The sequence below is a fragment of the Babylonia areolata genome, chromosome 7 (genome assembly GCF_041734735.1).
Source record: "Babylonia areolata isolate BAREFJ2019XMU chromosome 7, ASM4173473v1, whole genome shotgun sequence".
NCBI lineage: Eukaryota > Metazoa > Mollusca > Gastropoda > Neogastropoda > Buccinidae > Babylonia > Babylonia areolata.
In genome coordinates, this window is record NC_134882.1 from 25,287,966 (window position 1) to 25,310,898 (window position 22,933).

Here is a 22,933-nt window from a genome sequence, read left to right on the forward strand (position 1 = left end):
AGTGGAAGATGGCGGGGATCGATCTGGATAGGCTTAAGTTAACCCCGGCCCGGTCATTCGAGGCTTTGCTGAAGTGCCCTCTTCCCACATCACTGCAAGTTAAAAGTCAACTAATTAGGGGAGAGGGGTCATACCTAACTGGACCAAATTTAATCACAGGGGTCATTTTAAGCTAGCCTACTTGTGGAATGACTCCATATCCATGTATAGGAAGGGCGTTGTATTATCCGAATGGAGGGTCCGCTCTGACAAGCTAAACTTTACCCACGGATGTCATTCTAGACTGGTTTACATAGAATCAAATATAAATCTGGATTCGCCAAATTTGACCCCGAAGTAAAACCCAAGGTACGAATAATCTGCTGCACCGGCTCTCTCCGCAAATAATGGAGGGTGAAAAGCGGCCAATATTACCGCATGAAGTAATACGTGGATGAGACAAAAACGGAAGAATGAAGTTAGGGCAGCAGTGGAAAGTGAGACGAATGAAGACTCGGTGAAGGCAAAGCGGAGGGTTGTGCTGAGTCCGGACAGCATGAATCATTGGCTTCTGGCAAACAATGGAACTTGACACAGCAGTGACAACGTCAGTGTTCTGCACAACTCGTGTCAATAGTAAACAACGAACATCTTGTTTTGTTCGTGGAGAGAGAGAACTCGAATTCGATGATTTTACTGATTGTAAAAGGATAAGCTACAAGTTTATTTTCACCATGCCCTCACAACAACAACAGCAAAAAAATTTCAATGATTTTAAAAAAAATCAAATGAAGCAGAAAAAAGAATTACAAGAGAAAAAAAATGAAGGAGGAGGAGGAGGAAAAACACGATGACAATAGAATAAAATAAAAGGAAAGGAAGCATGAAAGAAAGAACAACACCATCAACTTCAGAGATCGCAATTCTAACTCGAGAAATTGAGAAATAAATCAAATGATCATTTCAAAAGAACAACTTAGACAAAAAATCTTATCAACTTGCAAAACTAAATCATGTCTCAAAAAAAAAAACAAAAAAAACCAAAAAACAAAAAAACATGAACAAAAAACACACACACCCCCAAAAAACCCACCTCAGATAAACAGAAAAAGTAAAATCAAAAGTAATCAAAAAACAAAACAGAATATGATGATATAACCATGTACTTCTGATGATCAGGGAGATCGAGGAGCGGAGGAGACAGAGACAGGAGGTGGAGGGTGAGGGGATCAGGTGGGAAGAAAACGTGAGGCGGCAGATAATAATACAGAGACAGAGAGAAATCTGCAAAGGGTAGTCAGCAAAAACATCATGTACGACATTATGATGATAGTAGCACTGAAGACAAACTACAAACAGGTAGATGCCTTTTCCCCACTGCACAACGTTCCAAATTACATGTACCTGTATTACCCCTACTGCACAACGTTCCAAATTACATGTATGTCCTACCCTTACTGTCACAACGTTACAAATTAAATATACCTGTCATACCTCTACTGTCACATAAGAAAAGACAGATACCTACCTCATTCCTTATGTCACAACGCTACAGATAACAGGTACCTACCTGCCTTACTCTCTCTGTCACAACAAGTCTACAAGTACTGCCTTACTTCCATTGTCACAACGTTACAGACAACAGGTACCTACCTGCCTTACTCCTGTCGTCACAAAGTTGCAGACAATAGATACCTGCCCATCTCTCGTTGTCACAATCACAGAACAGATACCTACCTCATTCCTTATGTCACAACGCTACAGATAACAGGTACCTACCTGCCTTACTCCCTCTGTCACAACAAGTCTACAAGTACTGCCTTACTTCCATTGTCACAACGTTACAGACAACAGGTACCTACCTGCCTTACTCCTGTCGTCACAACGTTGCAGACAACAGGTACCTACCTGCCTTACTCCTGTCGTCACAAAGTTGCAGACAATAGATACCTGCCCATCTCTCGTTGTCACAATCACAGAACAGAAGTGCTACAAAACGGAAAATTATAGATTAAGACACCTACACGGTGGACGGCAACTGACGAGTGGTTAAAACGTTGAATCTTGATTATGAGGGTTATGGGTTCGAATTCCGGTCACGGCGCCTGGTGGGTAAAGGGTGAAGATTTTTCCGAACTCCTATGTCAACAGATATACAGACCTGCCAAGAGCCTGTACCCCCTTCGTGCTTCGTGTGAATATGCATGCAGAAGATCAAATACAATCCCGTAATGCATGCTAGCATTCGGCCGTTTATGAAAACACGAACATATCCAGCAGCAGCAGCAGCAGCACAGAAGCAGAAGAAGAAGAAAAAAACCTATATCACTTCCATTATCACGCCGTTATATACTTCACGTGTTAAAACCAGCAAGAAGCTAAAAACTTAAGGTACATTGCTTTCTTCATCTGTCACGTCACACCTACCTCACACCCTTCAGTTTTAGGAAGAACATAAACCTGCCAGACAAATATTTGACTTCCATTGTCAGAATGTTACATCCTGCTGCTTCCATTGTCAAGTAATTGTTTGACTTTCATTGCAACAACCTTACACACATAGAACAGGTTTTACGAGAGAAATATCACCTGCCCGATACCTAATCAACTTTCAGTCGCATCGATATATTCTACAGGTTTTGTCCGCAGTAAAGCTCTCACCTGTCAGTTCCCAGCTTTACCACATCAAAGAGATGACACTACGAGCGATGGGACGGATGGAACGGGGCTGTCTCCAGAGAAAGGTCATTTTTGTTCGCCGCAGCCCTTTATACTCCTCTTACCCCTGATGTCCCTGGCAGTGTTTTGTTGCCACAAAAATCAGTCAGTGCTAAAACAAACAAACTCTAACTTTCTCTCTGGAAAGCAGCTCCTTCTAATGAGCTAACTGCGTCTCCCGGGAACGGGATTATTTTGTGGGGCAGCAGTAGATTATTTCTGTGTTTATACACACAGTACACTGCAGACACCTTCACCCTCCTTGACGGTCGCAGAACAAACAATGGGAGAGAGAGAGAGAGAGTGGAGGGAGGGAGGAAGGGGGGGGGGGGGGTAGTGTGTGTGTGTGTGTGTGTGTGTGTGGCAGCGATGCTGTCACTCAAGAGCTGACAGACACCCTGTCTCCCCAAGTCGTCCCCCTCCCACTTTGTAGCGTCATAGGACAGGTGAGCAGTACCGTTCCCTGCGACGACCTTTGACCTCCCTGTTGCTGGCAGTCCTGGAGTTGTTACACGACACTCTTCTTCCTCTGCCTCCCCCGTCGCCCCCCCCCCCTCCTCCTCTCGGCCACCCCCTCCCTCTTAACCCCCCCCCCCCCAGCGCCCCCACCCCACCCCCCGCTTTTCATCCGTCGCGCCTGCTCCCCACACTTTTCAGCCTTTTGCCTATACTCATGAATGTATGTTCCTCCCTCTCTCTTTTTATCGAGGGCTAGACGAAGAAAGAAAAGCATGAACGCTACTTATTCTATTACCCTCAGAACCAAACAACAACAACAACAACAATCTTTCATTCTCTCTTTCTCGCTCTTTGTGGAGTTCCCTGAGGCTACCACGTTCCTGAGGCCTGTGGTGTACCAGCGAGGAATGTGACAGTTGTCACTACAAAGCCACACCACACCGCTCTTCCTGCTTTTCAACAACCGCCATGGTGACATCCAACCCTGGCTGCACGCCCCTCTCTCCCCATCTTCCTCAGCCTTGTGCGGACAGGCGTGGATGTGAAAACAATGTTTTGCGACTGTCTTCTTTTGCATCTTTACAACTATCTACTATTACTACTGCCAGACATACTGGTGCCGCCACTACTACTACTACTACTACTACTACTACTAACAATAACAACAACAAAAACAATAATAATAATAATATAATAATAGTAATAATAATGATAATAATATAACAATAATAAAATGTATTTATGTTGCGCTGAATCTTGTGCGGAGAGAAATCAAAGTGCTTTCACACCAGACATTCACGCACATGCATACCTCAAAATCAAAGGGATAAAATATAGCACTGACCATTTGTGAAGCATTGACCTAAAGACGTTGTACTGATTTTTTTTAACAGTAATGCTATTACCTTTTTTCCGTACGCCTCGGCAAAATAAACATTTTGTATTTCTGCGAAACATGAGACTATATAAAGAAAAATCCAGACCGAATGAAACCACGCTTTTAGGGCAAGCAATCAACCAAGCGAAACCGTCAAACACAAAAATTAATGGTTCCTTTCAAACTTCCACTCGGTGCTAATTCATTGGAGAATTATGAGAACAAAAACAGAATACAACCCGTTATCCATTCACCTTCATACAAGTAACTTTGTTACCACTCCGGACACTAATTTAAAACTACATTTCCATGCATTTCATTCAGTTCAAATCATTCATGTTATAAGATAAGAATAACTGTATCATCTCATTGAGGGAAATTACATCAGGTGCCACAAAACAAACGTAGACAAGTACTCACACAAAAACACTAAACATGACAATTAAAAAGAACCAATAAGTATATGACATTCATTTTAAAGTACTGCACGTATTCACTTAAAATGTTGTAATTAATGATTATTGTAAATATGCTGAAATACACCGACGTTAACATTGCACGTATTATATTGCATATTTTCTGTACATTGTCACATTTTCAGCTTGATATTAATCAAACAGTTTATTTTAGAGAATAAACAAAGTACAAACACTTATGTACGCACTTTGCACACGCACACACACACATCTGGCTCTTAAGAATTTAAAAGGTGAATAGAACGTGGGACAAAGGTTCCCTGAGCTCCGGATTTCAATCTAAAAGTTCAGTAGCGTGGTCCTGAATGGCATGCTTAGCTAAAATGCTTTGTCAAAATAGGCCATAGTAAAATATCTGTTTATGGAACGGAACGCCTTTATAAAGCCAATAAACTTACAGGAAGCTGTGTAAAAACAAACTGTTTCTGGCTTATAGCCAAGAGTTAGCATATAAACAATACCGAATATCCAGGTTCAAAGCCAGCTTGGTTATGATATTGATATATTCTACTAATTCCTGCAGCCTACGGTCAATGATTACAAAATATTTTCCACTGATTCAGGCAGTGAAATGCCTTTAATTTTTAGTATCATTTTTGCCGTTTTTTTACAAAGTGAGACAGTGATCAATTCACACCGATCTTCAGAAAAAAATAAAAGAAGGAAAATAAAACCAATCGACAAATAAACCCGTTAAACAATGTTGGGCTCAAAACACATCCTTGAACTAACCTTTTGGACAGTAAAATACTCAGAATACTCAAATTTGGGTCGTATATATGATACGGTGATATACATTTATCGACGAGGAAAATGACGTGTTCATTAGTACTTTGATTTCTGATCCAATATAATAGCTCACCATGCTATGCAGAATAGAAAGCTTTTCTCCCCCCAAGCAACAAGATGAACGCACCGTTTTTACCACCTTGTAACAAACATATTCCAACTAATGAATAGAAGCAGAAAATTTGTATTGTAGAAAAGCTTTTGCGGAAACCATCTTGACATTCATGTCACACCAGATAGCCATGCCACAACAGCTGTCAGTCATTACATGGTCATGTCACACCAACTGACAGCATTTAAAAATTATGCCACATAAATCACATAACATTAACACATCAAAACGCAAAACATAATAGTCACCATAACACATCAGTCATTCGCTATTGTGAAGATCAGTAGCATTTTGGAACATAATAGTCACCATAACACATAAGTCATTCGCTATTGTGAAGATCAGTACCATTTTGGAACATAAAAGTCACCATAACACATCAGTCATTGTGAAGATCAGTAGCATTTTGGAACATAAAAGTCACCATAACACATCAGTCATTGTGAAGATCAGTAGCATTTTGGAACATAAAAGTCACCATAACACATCAGTCATTGTGAAGATCAGTAGCATTTTGGAACATAAAAGTCACCATAACACATCAGTCATTGTGAAGATCAGTAGCATTTTGGAACGAAGAGAGGTGAAGAAAGGAGAGAAAGGCCAAATATACAGAATACATAGATGAAATAAAAAAAGAAAAAAAAGAAAGAAAGAAAGAGAAGAACAATGACGATAGAAAGGGATCCATCCTTTTCTCTCATTATCTTTTTCTGTCTTCTTGCTGACAGTCATGACATGGCTATGTCACACCAGCTATCAGTCACTATATCACAATGTCACACCAGTTATCAGTCACTATATCACAATGTCACACCAGCTATCAGTCACTATATCACAATGTCACACCAGATGTCAGTCATTACATGGCCATGTCATACCAGATGTCAGTCACTATTATGGCCATGTCACACTAGCTGTCAGTCACTATATGGCCACTGTCACACCAGATGTCAGTCACTATATGACCACTGTCACACCAGCTATCAGTCACTATATGGCCATGTCACACCAGCTATCAGTCACTATATGGCCACTGTCATACCAGCTGTCAGTCACTATATGACCACTGTCATACCAGCTATCAGTCACTGTATGGCCATGTCACACCAGCTGTCAGTCACTATATGACCACTGTCATACCAGCGATCAGTCACTATATGGCCATGCCACACCAACTGTCAGTCACTATATGACCACTGTCATACCAGCTATCAGTCACTATATGACCACTATTATACCAGCTATCAGTCACTATATGGCCATGTCACACCAGCTGTCAGTCACTATATGACTACTCTCATACCAGCTGTCAGTCACTATATGACCACTGTCATACCAGCTATCAGTCACTATATGACCACTGTCACACCAGCTATCAGTCACTATATGACCACTGTCACACCAGCTATCAGTCACTCTATGACCACTGTCATACCAGCTATCAGTCACTATATGACCACTGTCACACCAGCTATCAGTCACTATATGACCACTGTCACATCAGCTATCAGTCACTATATGACCACTGTCATACCAGCTGTCAGTCACTATATGGCCACTGTCACACCAGCTATCAGTCACTATATGGCCATGTCATACCAGCTATCAGTCACTATATGACCACTGTCACACCAGCTATCAGTCACTATATGGCCATGTCATACCAGCTGTCAGTCACTATATGACCACTGTCATACCAGCTATCAGTCACTATGTGGCCACTGTCACACTAGCTATCAGTCACTATATGACCACTGTCACACCAGCTATCAGTCACTATATGGTCATGTCATACCAGCTGTCAGTCACTATATGGCCATGTCACACCAGCTGTCAGTCACTATATGGCCACTGTCACACCAGCTGTCAGTCACTATATGGCCATGTCACACTAGCTGTCAGTCACTATATGGCCATGTCACACCAGCTGTCAGTCACTATATGGCCACTGTCATACCAGCTGTCAGTCACTATATGACCACTGTCATACCAGCTATCAGTCACTATATGGCCACTGTCACACTAGCTATCAGTCACTATATGACCACTGTCACACCAGCTATCAGTCACTATATGGCCATGTCATACCAGATGTCAGTCACTATATGGCCACTGTCATACCAGCTATCAGTCGCTACATGACCACTGTCATACCAGCTGTCAGTCACTACATGACCACTGTCATACCAGCTATCAGTCACTACATGACCACTGTCATACCAGCTATCAGTCACTATATGACCACTATTATACCAGCTATCAGTCACTATATGGCCATGTCATACCAGCTATCAGTCGCTACATGACCACTGTCATACCAGCTGTCAGTCACTATATGACCACTGTCATACCAGCTGTCAGTCACTATATGACCACTGTCATACCAGCTGTCAGTCACTATATGACCACTGTCATACCAGCTATCAGTCACTATATGGCCACTGTCACACTAGCTATCAGTCACTATATGACCACTGTCACACCAGCTATCAGTCACTATATGGCCATGTCACACCAGCTATCAGTCACTATATGGCCACGTTACTCCAGGTAATAAGCACTGAATTGGCTATGTCCATGTCAAATCAGACAGACATGGAACTGACAGTATGTTTATATATCTAGAGCAAGGAATGGATTTTTCATATCCGTGTGTCGTTATGCCACGGTACATGTTAAACTGTAAAGGAGCACAGTGCTGCAGACAACCAGTACACAGCTACTCACTTCTCCCTCATCTCTGTGAAGTCAGTGGGGCGCCGCACAGAACTGTTCATCAGATCCTACCAGGTCTGTCGGTTGTATGTCAAAGTCTGGGTCACTGCAATGGGTCTTCCCGTTCTTTATGCAATACTATCAGTCCATCGTTTTTCTGTCTTCCCCTCCGTCTCCCTCCCTCAACAGTTCCTTGATTGTTTAGCAAGGCCACTGGATATTGTTGGGCGGCCATACCAGCGAAGCTTTCTTCACTGATGTCAGCATGTCTTCATAAGGTCAGGTGTGCTGCTTGATGGTTTGGTACATTTGTTAATTGCTGATGTGATACTGTTATCTGATGTTTAGTATCTTGCGATAACTTATTTCCATGGCTTGAATTCTTTCCAAATCCGTCGTGAGGGTCTATGTCTCGCATGCACGAAGGAAGATGGAATATACCAGTGCACACATGGATCTGATCTTGTGTTTCACGGAGAGTTGCTGTCCTCCCAAATAGGTATGTGTGTCCAGACAGTGCTGATGTTGTCTTGCTGATTTTGAGGGGATGTCTGGTTTGTATCCTTTCTATGCTGATTTGCTTTACTGGTGACGGTGATAGTTTGTTCAACTATCTGTGTGACGATCGGTGCACTGTCTGGTCACCCACCTGAGGTACAGACAGCACCAGCCATACAAACAGCACAACAGACAGCTTGTTCACACAGACTGATTTCAGTTTAAAGGGGATGTCAAAACGTGCGGACTGATCATCCACACACACACCACGTCTGTAAAAAAACCAAACTGCTACGACTTGAAACAACGGCACAGACAGCCACGGTCGCACACACACACACACACACACACACACACACACACACACACACACACACACACACACACACACACGCACTCACACACACACACACACTCACACAGAGTTCTTCAGACACCAAATACACTCATAATAATTCAAAAGTGTCAGCATGACAGTTCGTGCGTGAGGAACCTGTCTCCCTAACCTCCCACCATACCCCCTCTCCTTTCCCCGCAGTTATTAATTCGTTCATTTATGGTTTGTGGCTAAGGAGCTTCCTCCTCATTCCGCTGTCCACTTCCCGGCCGTTATAAATGAATTCATCCTCCCGCCAGGCCGTCACGTGTTTCCAGCCCACAACCCTCAACAGCCGTCCTTTTTGCACGGCTACCTCCCGCCACATGAAAAGATCGGACGTCAGATGGGACAGCCGACAGGAATACATTAGCATAATGAAGATGGATGGCCCAGTCAGCCCGTCCCCTTACTCCCCCCCCACCCCCCCAGCCCCCCATCCCCCAAATCTCCCAGCCCCCACTCCTCCAGTCGGCGTATTCCCGCTTTATGTATTTCCAGTAGTCATAAACTGGGATGTATCGCTTTCTTTTTGGCCCATTGGTTCGAGTACATGGAACGTCAACTGAAGCTGAAGCGAGACAATATTTCAAACGATACAATCCCTTCCTTACGCCAGGAATAAGATCGGTAAACAGGGCACAGAGACAGGAAGGTGCGTAGCTGTGTTGTGAAAACGTGAATAAAGTGACAGACAGTCGCTCTGTCACCATGTGTGTGACACGGTCACGCGCATTAGTAATTACAGTCCGCCTGGGCACGACTATCACGATAAGATCGCGTCTCCAGCAATATCCACCACACACAATCAACGCCATCCTTAACCCCCCCCCCCCCCACGCCCCCCCTTGGGATCTTTCCCTACTGTACAACTGACCACATCCTCCTCTAGTTGTAGTCCATATGTACAGCTGTTAAAAAGGTGAAAAAGGTAGAATGAAATGACTTCAGGATAAAGACGTGTTACCTAGCATTTCTCCCCGGTAATCATAGTCCACTGTGTATATCCAACTTCTTCCCGAAAATCATTTAAGTCTGTATATTTATCCCCAACAGTTTTAGCCCACTGTGTTCAGCTGTCTACTTGTCTCCCACAAAGACCACTATGTACAGTAATCTACTTCCCTATGACCGCTGTCCACTGTCCGATTAAATGATCTCCAACGTCCACTTTGTACAGCTGTCTACCTCTCGCACACTCATTGTCCACTTTGTACAGCTATCTATTTCCCAAACAATCACAATCCACTGGTCCAGGTGTCCTCTTCTCCCAGACAATTATTGTCCACTATATGTACCTACAGTTACCCACTCTCCCCCAACAGCCAATGCCCCCCATTCCAGAACTCCCTCGCCAAGAAACGCAGACTGTTGTTACGCTACTTTAAAGCCTTTCTGTCTTGAAACCCTTCTGTCTCAACTAAACCCTATAAGCACGACCTGCACCAAGGAACAACGCCAAAGATCCCAGCACTTGATAACTTGACCTTGCGGGAGAGAGAGAGACAGAGAGAGAGAGAGAGAACTCGAGTTCGAATGTTTTATTGAGGGTAAAAGGATATCCACTAGTTTCTTTTCACCATACTCTCGCAACAACAACAACAATAATAAAGCGGCAAACGACAACAATATAGCAATACAAGAAAAAGATAAGAAGAATGAAAGAAAATACACACACACACAGAGCCAGCCAGCCAGCCAGCCAGCCAGGCAGATAGACGGAACTATAGAACACGAGCGCCGTATGCATAAGTGACGGGAGCAGTACAAAACATGTTGCAATGTCCAAGCTCTTCACATAACGCCATCTCTCCCCTCAGAGAACTGGGTTGTGTCCACACACCTTGGTTTGTACCCCACTCAGCTTGAGCTGAAATCGTTTTCAAGAATCACACACACACACACACACACACACACACACACACACACACACACACACACTGCTGTCTTGTTGTTTACATTTCTAATCTCCCCCCACTCCATTCCTCTCCGTGCTGGACACAACTCTCATCCATCTTTTTGTCAAACTGATCTTCACTTACACCTCCTCTGTACACTTACGCCTGCTTTTAAAACCCTCATATCAGTTCTTGTTGGATAGCTCGGTGTCCGCGCTTAGAAGATTCCAAATGGTGAGTACTAGCTATCTTCAGAACTGGCACCCCCCTCCCCTCTCACTCTCTCCCTGTCTCCGTGTTTGTCTCTGTCACAACAAAGAGGAAACTGTTGTGCTTTCTGATGTTCTGCTTGCCGCCTACAATCCTGGCCACATGACTGACATGAGCCGCGCTAAACAATGTGATCCACAGGAAAAGCCTTTTGTAGGTGTACATCCTCCTCCTCCTCCATCACCTCCTCTTCCTCGTCCGTCACGGCTTCCAACTCAACCACGCACTCACCCACACAGATACGCACGTATATTAATGTGAATCAACAGACAAAACTGGGTTAAAAAACAACAACAACAACAACAACAGGAAAGCTATGCAAAAAAGGTAGAAAAACATGTTCTGAATAGGATTTAAAAGATGGAATAGAAAGTAAACACGTCAACAGAAACTAACTTTCCTTTTTGTGACACTGGACCATCAAAAGCGAAAAACACTTGTTTGTCACAAGCGTTAATTTTGACCGAGGCATCTTAAGATTCGGTGAGCTAGATCAGTGAAAGAGCGTACAAGAAATGACAAAATCATTAACATTCAATCTTAAGACTCAGCGTGCTAGATCAGTTGACACAATTATTTACATTCAAGGATAATGCATAGGTACTGGTTTACATTTTTTCATCCAGTCTTTGTCCCAAATAGGGTCCACGCTACACAATACTAGATAATAAGGGTGTAAGTCTGCTGATAAAAAATCCCAACTAACCAAACAAGAAAACTAAAAACTGTCACATCATAATATAAAAATATTGTTGTTGTGGAGACATAGCCTAAACGCAATCAGATGCATAGGGATAGACAACCAGTCAAAGTAGGCATGTGGACAGACAGATGATAGAAGACACGCGAACACACACACACACACACACACACACACACACACACACACACACTACAATTAATGAATGAATAGTTTATTCATAAATAGGCCATGACCCCAGTATGGAGGGAAGTGAAACAAAATATTTCACCAAGCATAGTAAATGTACGAATCACAACACACACATTTATACATAAACACAAATTACATTTATGAACATACTGTAGCTCTGAGTTTTAAGACGCGATACAAAAACATACTGAGATTTTTCTACCACTTTTTGACTTGAAGATGACCATAGCATACCGAAACGGAAGAAATAAGGTTCTCTATACTATTTTTTTCTTGGATAAGTTCTTCTCTTAATCTCTGGGTTACTTGACATACAATTACAAAGTGCACATCGTCTTTTTTAAAAATATTTTCCGCATGATTGACACAGTAAGTCTTGTTCCGTACATGTTCTTTACCTGTAAAGATGGACACGATGTCCGACACTCCGAATTGAAACCTGTATTTTTGCACGGTTTAAATATACTCATTCTCATCAATAGTGTTAACGGCTATCCGATTTAACTTCTCAACTTCCTTTTCAAGTATTGGATTGAAATGTTCAAACCATTCGTCTACTGTTAAATCATCCGTTACTTGTCTACGTTTAGGGCAAATTCGTTGTATGTTATTGCGAGAGAGAGAGAGAGAGAGAGAGAGAGAGAGAGAGAGAGAGAGAGAACAGATAGAAACAGGCCTGGTTTCGAGCAACCAACTCAGAGAACGAGTTGTAGAAGATCATTTCTTGGGACTGTGGACAGTATGTGGAGGGAGTCCAGCAGGGCCACAATCAGAGCAGACAGTTGAGAACGGGGAGGGTCCACGGGACTAAACCCTCTGGGACTAAACCACTGTTTCACGACAGAACAGTCTGGGCGACCAGCTGCTGTGCTATTCTAACAGAAAGCTTATTTGACTAATTTTGTCAAAAATGCACAGGGATCGTGTAAAGATGTGTCTACTGAAAAAACGACAAAAGAATTTTGTCATCAGTTTTGTTATCAGTTCCATCCATTATGCGATTTATTCTGAATAGATTAGACTGTGTTTTCAAGTATCTGTAGTTTCCTCTTCCAGGTATAGATGGGCATCTACAGCTGTAAATTGCTAAACAGTATGGTATCTGCTGCAGGCAAAGACAACCCAGGCTCATTTACGGGAGAAACTAAAGGCATGTGTGTAAAATGGGCTGCGTCTGACAAGTTTGATTAATCCGAGCAGTACAGGAGCTGACAGCAGCTAAACTGGACGTAATCCCAGAGGGATTTGTCCTCGTTCAGAACCATGACTACTGTGCCTCAGGACGATTTGAAGTGTTACCCACAGCACGTCAGGACACTCATCGAGGTAGATGCCTGACCACCAGCATAACCCGACGCGCTCGGTCAGGCCTGATGTGTCTATTTGTGTACATTTCAGAATGGATTCCATCTGTAAATATTGCCAGAGGGCAATTCTTTTGTTGCCATGGGTTCAGTAGGCCAAGTGCGTGCTGCACAAGGGGCCTCGGTTTAACGTCTGGAATGACTATACGCCCAGTTTGATTTTCCAGTTTAATTTGGGAGATAGGGCGAGTCTGAGATTCGAACACAGACCCTCACGGACACTGTATTGGTAGATTAAAGCGTCTCAATCATTCTGACACCTTCCTCCAATCGGAGGAAACTAGATCGGATAGAGGAGATGTCTTCAGGTTATACCTGATCGGCAGAACGACAGGTACAAAAGTAAGACAAAAAGAAAACAAACAAGATTTCTGGAACATTAGTCACGATGGCTTGAGTTGGAAAAAGGTCAGAATGAGTGGACAAAGAACACGAATCTTGACTTCAGAAAACTAAACAAGAAAAGCAGATAATATCACTGCAGAGGTTATCTATCTCAGTCTTCAGACCTGTGTCAGAGAAGTTCAGTTGTGGCTGTCTGAAATCCAATGACAGTCAGAAGAACTGCGATTCTCGACTCTGTCAGTACAACGTACAAACGTTGATAGTATCATAGCGAAGAACTTTTGCTCCCTACGTGTGCAAATCCGGAACTCAAGTCTGTCCTGCCCGTCACAGCCTGTTACTGTTTTCCTTGCAAACAAATCTAAAACGTTTCTTTCCAAACAGTCTTTCACCTAACGCAGTCCAATCCACATCCCTGTATTGTATGAATCTGAATATATTTTCCGTGTGTGTGTGTGTGTGTGTGTGTGTGATACCCTCCCATATGGAGACCGAAAGTGTAGACCCTGAAAAGGTTGGAACTACCAGATTTCAGGACAGAAAATAAACAGGCTACATTAATTAAGCAAAACAAATTAGTACTGGCTGGGTTTTGGGAAAACAAATCTGATGATAAAATTAAGAAAAGCCATGTTAGATTTCTTCATTTGTGACCCCATCTGGTAGCCATGCAATCACCACCTGTGCTCCACAGTATATCGTTCCTCCTCTCACTTTGTTCACCCATCTGGTAGCCATGCAATCACCACCTGTGCTCCACAGTATATCGTTCCTCCTCTCACTTTGTTCACCCCATCAGAGAAGTTGATCTGCTCAGCCCTGCGACATTCCACTTCATGAAGGGGTGGCTAGAGAGTAAATACCACAGGATACATTAAGCAACCAAATCAGATGACAAGATGAAGGGGAAATTCCGAAAATCAGATTAGATTTCTACACTGTTCTGCCTCTGTGGTTGTTTTTCACCCACCTCAACCCTGCTGCATTACACTACACAACTGCAAAGCACTACAAGAATACGCTGACTCAAAACACTGTTTTTTTGTTTTTCCGGACTTTTATTACCATATATTTTATCCTCTTACATTTCGGCAGAGCAAGCCAGATATGTTGGAGTTGAGGAAAAGAAGACAGCGCAAACATAAACAGATCCTTGTTGACACTTAATGTACCAATGTCACTCAGCCGGTATGGTTCAGACGCTGATCTAAGCATTCAGCAACATAATTAGTCTGGCACTAATTCCACTCGATCCTGCGGTCTGAAACAACAAATACAGAAACCTAAGAATGTTGGTGAGGTGTTGCACATGACAGCCTGAGGCTGACAGCAATTTATTCAGTACAATGTAGCAGTACTTGCATTTTACACCCTTTCACAAACTGTAATATTTGACCATCATTCAATATAAAAAGGCACGTGCACCATAAGCACATCGCTGGACTTGGGGGAAAGAAATGAATTTTGTAAATATGCCACCATATGTTCTTATTCATTTATCATCCATCATCCTTATGATGGGAGAAACGTCAAAGCACTGGATCAACTAAGGGGAATTACGCGGGCATGAGATGTTTTGGATGAAAACAAACAACACACAAAAACTCCCCCGCAAAAACAACAACAAAAACCAAAACAAAAACAAAAAGAAAAAACTCAATATTCTGAATACACACGTGAAAGACGAGGCCAGAAATCCGGCAATAAATCTGCCTCCCCCCAATGAGACAGACAGCTATACGTTATAACCGGACACACGTAACAGCTAATGTATGTCTGCCATTAAACTCCATGAAGGTACAAGGACACAAAGATGAAAGATGTTTGTGACAATTTTGACAACAGTCCACACAGGGGTAATGAAGCTCCTCCCCTCCCTCTGTCTCTCTTCTGTCACACACACACACACACACACAACACACACACACGTAAACAAGGTAGAGAGTGATATAGAGAGACAAGGTGAGGGAGGAAGGGGGAGAACAATTTTGTGCGTATACGCATATGGATCATACTGCCAAGTCCTCCAACAATACATACAATTAAGCAGAACAGGTGTTGTAAATTTACGTGGGATAACAAACCAAATAGGATCAAAAGAATATACGCATTCAAACCACGATAAAACTGCACCAGAGATACGATGGAGTGAGTAAAGTCTGTTTAGCAAATGGCATGGTCAGTTGTTTCAAATAGGTCGACAGATCGAAAAGAGTTATGTACAAAAATACCCCTTTATCAAGTGCGCGCAGGATATTGTTTCAGTACTAAAAAAGCAACGCGTTTTACTGACACGGAAGAACAAAGCAGATTATTTGGATCTTGGTAAACAATGAGCTACTACAGGACAATTATTTTCTTTGAAAAATACAGGGATACGATCGGGAGGTTGGAGACAGGGCGGTATTTTGTTTGAAAAGATTGTTTGGTGATAGTTTCATCAGCAACCTCTTTACAATAGCTGTCTTAGATAGTAGAAAAAGCAAAGACATCAGGCTCTGGTTGAAAATGTGGGTGAGATGAGGAAGAAGCTGGTCGAAAAATCCATCAGCGGTGGAGTAGGAACGAGGTTGAGAGAACACGTGGCTAGCCAGGACATTGTTATATCTTTCTCACATGGAGTTTAGTGATTGGCTGGAATTACTTGAATCTGGATTGAAGAGAAAGTCTAGAACATTTTACCAGACCAGAACATACAGGGTGACAATCAAGTAATGCACGTAAACAAGATATTTTCTACTTAGAAAAGAGAAAAAGACACCCAGCCACTCAACCTACAGTGTCATAGTGAGTAGGGAGGTCAGGTAAGACAGTGAGAGAACACAATGCGAAAGTCAGATAGTTCAGGTCATAGTGTCATAGTGAGATGTAGGTCAGATAGCTGTATCGCAGTGACAGGAGTCAGGTAAGTCATGGTACAGTGTCACAGTGAGAAGAGAACACACTGAAAGAAGTCATGTAGGACATGGCAGACTGTCACAGTGAGAAGAGAACACACTGAAAGAAGTCATGTAGGACATGGTACAGTGTCACAGTGAGAAGAGAACACACTGAAAGAAGTCATGTAGGACATGGTACAGTGTCACAGTGAGAAGAGAACACACTGAAAGAAGTCATGTAGGACATGGTACAGTGTCACAGTGAGAAGAGAACACACTGAAAGAAGTCATGTAGGACATGGTACAGTGTCACAGTGAGAAGAGAACACACTGAAAGAAGTCATGTAGGACATGGTATAGTGTCACAGTGAGAAGAGAACACACTGAAAGAAGTCATGTAGGACATGGTACAGTGTCACAGTGAGAACACAACTGAAAGAAGTCATGTAGGACATGGTACAGTGTCACAGTGAGAAGAGAACACACTGAAAGAAGTCATGTAGGACATGGTACAGTGTCACAGTGAGAAGAGAACACACTGAAAGAAGTCATGTAGGACATGGTACAGTGTCACAGTGAGAAGAGAACACACTGAAAGAAGTCATGTAGGACATGGTACAGTGTCACAGTGAGAAGAGAACACACTGAAAGAAGTCATGTAGGACATGGTACAGTGTCACAGTGAGAAGAGAACACACTGAAGGAAGTCATGTAGGACATGGTATAGTGTCACAGTGAGAAGAGAACACACTGAAAGAAGTCATGTAGGTCATGGTACAGTGTCACAGTGAGAAGAGAACACACTGAAAGAAGTCATGTAGGACATGGCAGACTGTCACAGTGAGAAGAGAACACACTGAAAGAAGTCATGTAGGACATGGTACAGTGTCACAGTGAGAAGAGAACACACTGAAAGAAGTCATGTAGGACATGGTACAGTGTCACAGTGAGAAGAGAACACACTGAAAGAAGTCATGTAGGACATGGTATAGTGTCACAGTGAGAAGAGAACACACTGAAAGAAGTCATGTAGGACATGGTACAGTGTCACAGTGAGAACACAACTGAAAGAAGTCATGTAGGACATGGTACAGTGTCACAGTGAGAAGAGAACACATTGAAAGAAGTCATGTAGGACATGGTACAGTGTCACAGTGAGAAGAGAACACATTGAAAGAAGTTATGTAGGTCATGGTACAGTCCAGATGGATCAAGTCTAGCAGAAGGTCAGCAGCTCCCACAGCCAGCCCCGCACAGCCAGACTACTCTGTCTCTAAGAACCATGACTGATGACGACAACGAGGACGGCTGAGGAACATCAAGATCCAGGAGTATGACGTAACCCTGTGACCTGCATTCTTCTCATGCCATCATCACTACACGGCGGTGGGAAGTGATGGTTCGCATTCCGTCCTCACTATCACAATCAGACTTGGGAATTTAGAGTCGAGTTTGCGTTAGGGTCCAAATGTGAGCAGCAACATTTTTTCTTTGTTTAAATTGAATGAGTGGCGGCAGTAAAGTGCGGTGATAAAAACTCAACCCTGGTGCCTTCTCGAGAAAAATGACGTGGTATTGCGTGATCATACTCAGAGATATTTCCCATACTAATGCACAAAACATAGTCAAGTTGCACCTGTGTTGAAAGCTCTCGTTAGCTCATATGTGACTGAATCAAAGCTCTGGAACTGGCGGAGCATCAGTCTGGTATTGACAGTGACAATCCTTGAGAAAAGACCACCCCCAGTTCTCCGGGTTCGTTTGACAGGAACGTCAACTGCACCTGCAGATAAACATGCACAGAGTTTAATTTCACTGCGGCTTAAGTTATGGTAAGTGTATTAACCAGAACAAAGCTCTTATTGACACTTTTCACAGAACCGTTTGTAGCGAAGGGTATCAAGCAATCAGCATGACTGCCATTTTAGACGGAAAAGTCAGCATGTTCACCAGCACAGATGACATCAGCAATAGATAGTTTGCTGTAGAATATCATAACTTGCTGCTGAAAGATTTTCTTGTTAAGAAGTTTTCTTTTTTCTGTGCCGTTGTTTTGCCAAATGCCAAACAAACACGAGGTCGTGTCACAGCCTGTAATGGTAAGTGCAAACTATAAGTCAACAAGTTAGCCTCGCCTGCTACAGCCACTGAATGTTTCATATTTGTTTATTTGTTTACTCTATGACCGTGTGTCTGACCTGAAGGCGATGTCGCGGGACATAGCGCTAGCATGATGTAAGAGAAAGTCAGTGTCTTTCCCTACGATAACAATGGGCTGTCTGTCTGCAGACCGAGCAGTAGTCTTAACAACCACATCATCAGCATTCCCATCACAGTGGACTGTTCTCAGTTTCTGGCTTGCTAACCGTTTACTCACCATCATGATAAAGCGTTGTTTACTGATCGGGCTGGCAAGAAATTATCCTTTTGATTGTTGATACAGTCATGTCAGCAGTGTTGATATAGTCATGTCAGCTGTGAAATTCACGGTCATGCCCACGACTCTTGTCTGGTCTAATCCATACCCATCAAAAACAGTGATGCGGTCAGTGTAATGTTTTTCGACGAAATCTTCATACATGGTCATGGTGCGCACTTCGTTGAAAGTTGAACCTCAAGCCTATTAGAGTCAATGCAGAAGTGATTCACCATCCAAGACATATTGTAGCTCACCATCCAGCCGAAGCATTGGCATCTCGGTATCTCTTGCTGTTATCGAGATGGCACTGGCAAGGAATTAATTTTCTGCTTGTTCCAAGATGGTTCTGATATGCCAGAGGGTGCCCACGAAGTTCATATTTAAACAGGTCTTGCATGTCCTCAGGATTTCTGCTTGCTGCTAAAACAGTAGTTGAGGATTCGCCACCCACTTTTGCCACCTATATGGCATATACGGTAACCACCTGATCTGTTCTGCATTTCCTTCCATGGGCTGTATAATTTTGATTCCGGCTCCTTTGACGGATTCCACATGGACATGTTTGTCACATGTTACAACCTTGGCAATGTCACGCAGTAAATAATCAGTGTCAAAGGTTCCTGGCATAATGGTAGTCAGTATGTTGTGTGTGTCCCTTTCATCTCTGGACTGCCGTGATTCAGATGCCCCTTTATTCTGGTTGCTGGAATAATGCTGTAGGCCTGTGACTGCTTGCATAACTCTGTTCATTTAGAGCAGTTCTGTGTGGCGCCCCAGTGACTCTTCATAGACTTTGGGAGAAGAAGATAGTTAATTCTTTCACTGGAAGTTTTTGAAAAAAGTAGTTTGAAGACAATAAGGTTTGCCTTAATATCAAGAACATTTAATTCAGTTTAAAGAGAATACTCAGTGGTTAAGGAGCAATGTTGAGAGAAGTGTGAACGTTAGTTTCAGTTTGAAGAGCGGTGAGCAATGTTGAGAGAAGTGTGAACGTTAGTTTCAGTTTGAAGAGCGGTGAGCAATGTTGAGAGAAGTGTGAACGTTAGTTTCAGTTTGAAGAGCGGTGAGGGAGCAATGTTGAGAGAAGTGTAAACGGTAGTTTCAGTTTCAAGGAGACATCAAAGCGTGTGGATGTACTAATATATTATAAATAACATCTGCTTTTAAAAACACAGAAAGATAATTATAGTGACACACAGACCGACAGAGCGAGTGCATTAGACAGACAGACAGACAGAGAGAGAGAGAGAGAGAGATTCATCCAGCACATGTTAATCTCCTACATCTGTCCGTCAGGGGAACGCCCCCATCAACCTCACCACTCACCCAAACCCATGCTCTTCTCTCTCTGGCGAAAAGTTGAGAAATTGTAATCATTTGCCATTGGCCCTGAAGGACAAAGTAGTTCGCTACAGGGGTCCTCTCTGTGTGTGTTAAAAGTGAGAGGAGATAAGTTAAGTAACCCCCTTCTCCCATCTCCCTCATCACACTTGACAAACCGACGCAAAGCCACAGCACACGCCGCACACAGTCAAGACCTGACCTTCGACGCGCTGGAAGGAAGCAGCACGCCAATCAAGAGAGGCGATTTCTTGTTCAGGTTCACAGTCCATTCACTGCTAACAGGCAGCATATCGTCCTGTGGAACAGAACCCAGTTGAATGAAGCTCGTATTGCGTGATCACGGTATGCAGTGCTGCTGTTCGTTCAGTAAATGTCAGCACTGACAAATGACAGCTATTTCCCAGCAAGGTTCACGATTGCCCCAGCTGTGTGACATTTGTGACCGCAGCAAAGATAAAACGACATTCACCCTGTATCCGCTGGTACAGAACCCACAGCTAGATTAAAACAACAGTCCAATGGTCACAGACCTACAGCTAGGTTAAAACAGCAGTCTCATGGTCAGACCTACAGCTAGGTTAAAACAACAGTCCGATGGTCACAGACCTACAACTAGGTTAAAACAACAGTCTGATGGTCACAGACCAAAAGCTAGGTTAAAACAACAGTCCGATGGTCACAGACCTACAGCTAGGTTAAAACAGCAGTCTCATGGTCAGACCTACAGCTAGGTTAAAACAACAGTCTGATGGTCAGACCTACAGCTAGGTTAAAACAACAGTCCGATGGTCACAGACCTACAGCTACGTTAAAACAACAGTCCGATGGTCACAGACCTACAGCTTGGTTAAAACAACAGTCTGATGGTCAGACCTACAGCTAGGTTAAAACAACAGTCTGATGGTCAGACCTACAGCTAGGTTAAAACAACAGTCTGATGGTCAGACCTACAGCTAGGTTAAAACAACAGTGATGGTCAGACCTACAGCTAGGTTAAAACAACAGTCTGATGGTCACAGACCTACAGCTAGGTTAAAACAACAGTCTGATGGTCACAGACCTACAGCTAGGTTAAAACAACAGTCTGATGGTCACAGACCTACAGCTAGGTTAAAACAACAGTCTGATGGTCACAGACCTACAACTAGGTTAAAACAACAGTCTGATGGTCAGACCTACAGCTAGGTTGAAACAGCAGTCCAATGGTCACAGACCAAAAGCTAGGTTAAAACAACAGTCCAATGGTCAGACCTACAGCTAGGTTAAAACAACAGTCTGATGGTCAGACCTACAACTAGGTTAAAACAACAGTCTGTTGGTCAGACCTACAGCTAGGTTAAAACAACAGTCCGATGGTCACAGACCTACAGCTAGGTTAAAACAACAGTCTGATGGTCACAGACCTGGTGGTGGTGTGTCCATCGAGATCGATGATGACCATCGTTGTCATCCAGCTGGGGGATGGGGGGAGGGCGGTGTTGGGGGGGGTGGGGGGGGGAGGATGCTCATGAATCTATCTGTGAATGCGCAGATGGCTGAATAGTCCAATCTGCGCACGAAATGTTCGCTGACAGTTGGGGCAGACAAAGACAGGCATATCATTGTCAGGGAGCTTGTTTGCCCGTGACTTTCTGGCCTGCCTCTTCTGAACAGCTGCAGCAGTCCTGTTAGCCTCGCACAACTTGGTGCCTTTGTGCACAGCAGCGCGCCATTTGTCACGGTCCACTGCAGATTCCTCCCAGGAGTCAGGGTTGATATCAAACACTTTCAGAGAGACTTTCAGAGTATCTCTGAAGCGCTTCTTCTGACCTCCGTGTGATCTCTTCCCTTGTTGCAGCTCGCCATAGAAGAGCCTTTTGGGCAGCCGATGGTCTGGCATGCGCGCCACGTGTCCAGCCCAGTGAAGCTGGGACTGCATCAGGATGGTGAAGATGCTGGGAAGGGTGCCTTTTGCGAGCACCTCTGTGTCTGGGGTCCTGTCTTGCCACTTGATGTTCAGTAGCTTCCTGAGGCATGTTGTGTGGAAGTGGTTCAGCTTCTTGGCATGTCGTTGGTACACTGTCCAAGTTTCGCAGGCATACAGTAGTGTGGGGAGAACTACTGCTCTGTAGACCTTTAGCTTGGTCTCAAGACTAATGCCTCTTCTGTTCCAGACATTTGCACTGAGTCTACCAAAAGTTGCGCTTGCTCTTGCAATCCTGACGTTCACTTCATCGTCGATGGTCACATTTCGTGACAGTGTGCTGCCAAGGTATGTGAACCGCTCCACCGCACTGAGTCTCTGACCGTTGACTGCGATGTTGGGCTCAACGTAGGGTTTCCCTGGGGCTGGCTGATGGAGAACTTCAGTTTTCCTCATGCTGATGGTAAGGCCGAAGTTCCTGCTGGCAGTGGCAAACTTGTCGATGCTGAGTTGCATGTCAGCTTCAGATCCAGCGTTGAGGGGACAATCATCAGCAAACAAAAAGTCTCTGATGATGTCTGTCATGACCTTCGTTTTTGCTTGAAGCCTTCTGAGGT

The 22,933-nt window shown here is 43.5% G+C and overlaps 1 protein-coding gene across 5 annotated transcripts in view; it reads right to left on the reverse strand.

Moving 5' to 3' along the window:
- LOC143283919 (prestin-like) overlaps window positions 1-22,933 on the reverse strand; it is a 141,739-nt gene that overhangs the window by 75,493 nt on the left and 43,313 nt on the right. For 2 of the 5 annotated variants that reach the window (XM_076590346.1, XM_076590348.1), the window contains exon 1: window positions 2,641-2,918. The exons of 2 other annotated variants lie outside the window; for them this stretch is intronic. The gene's annotated coding sequence lies outside the window, so the exon portion shown is untranslated. Of the gene's footprint in view, window positions 1-2,640; window positions 2,919-22,933 lie in introns of those variants that run through there. One more of the 5 variants, XM_076590343.1, reaches the window with a different exon arrangement.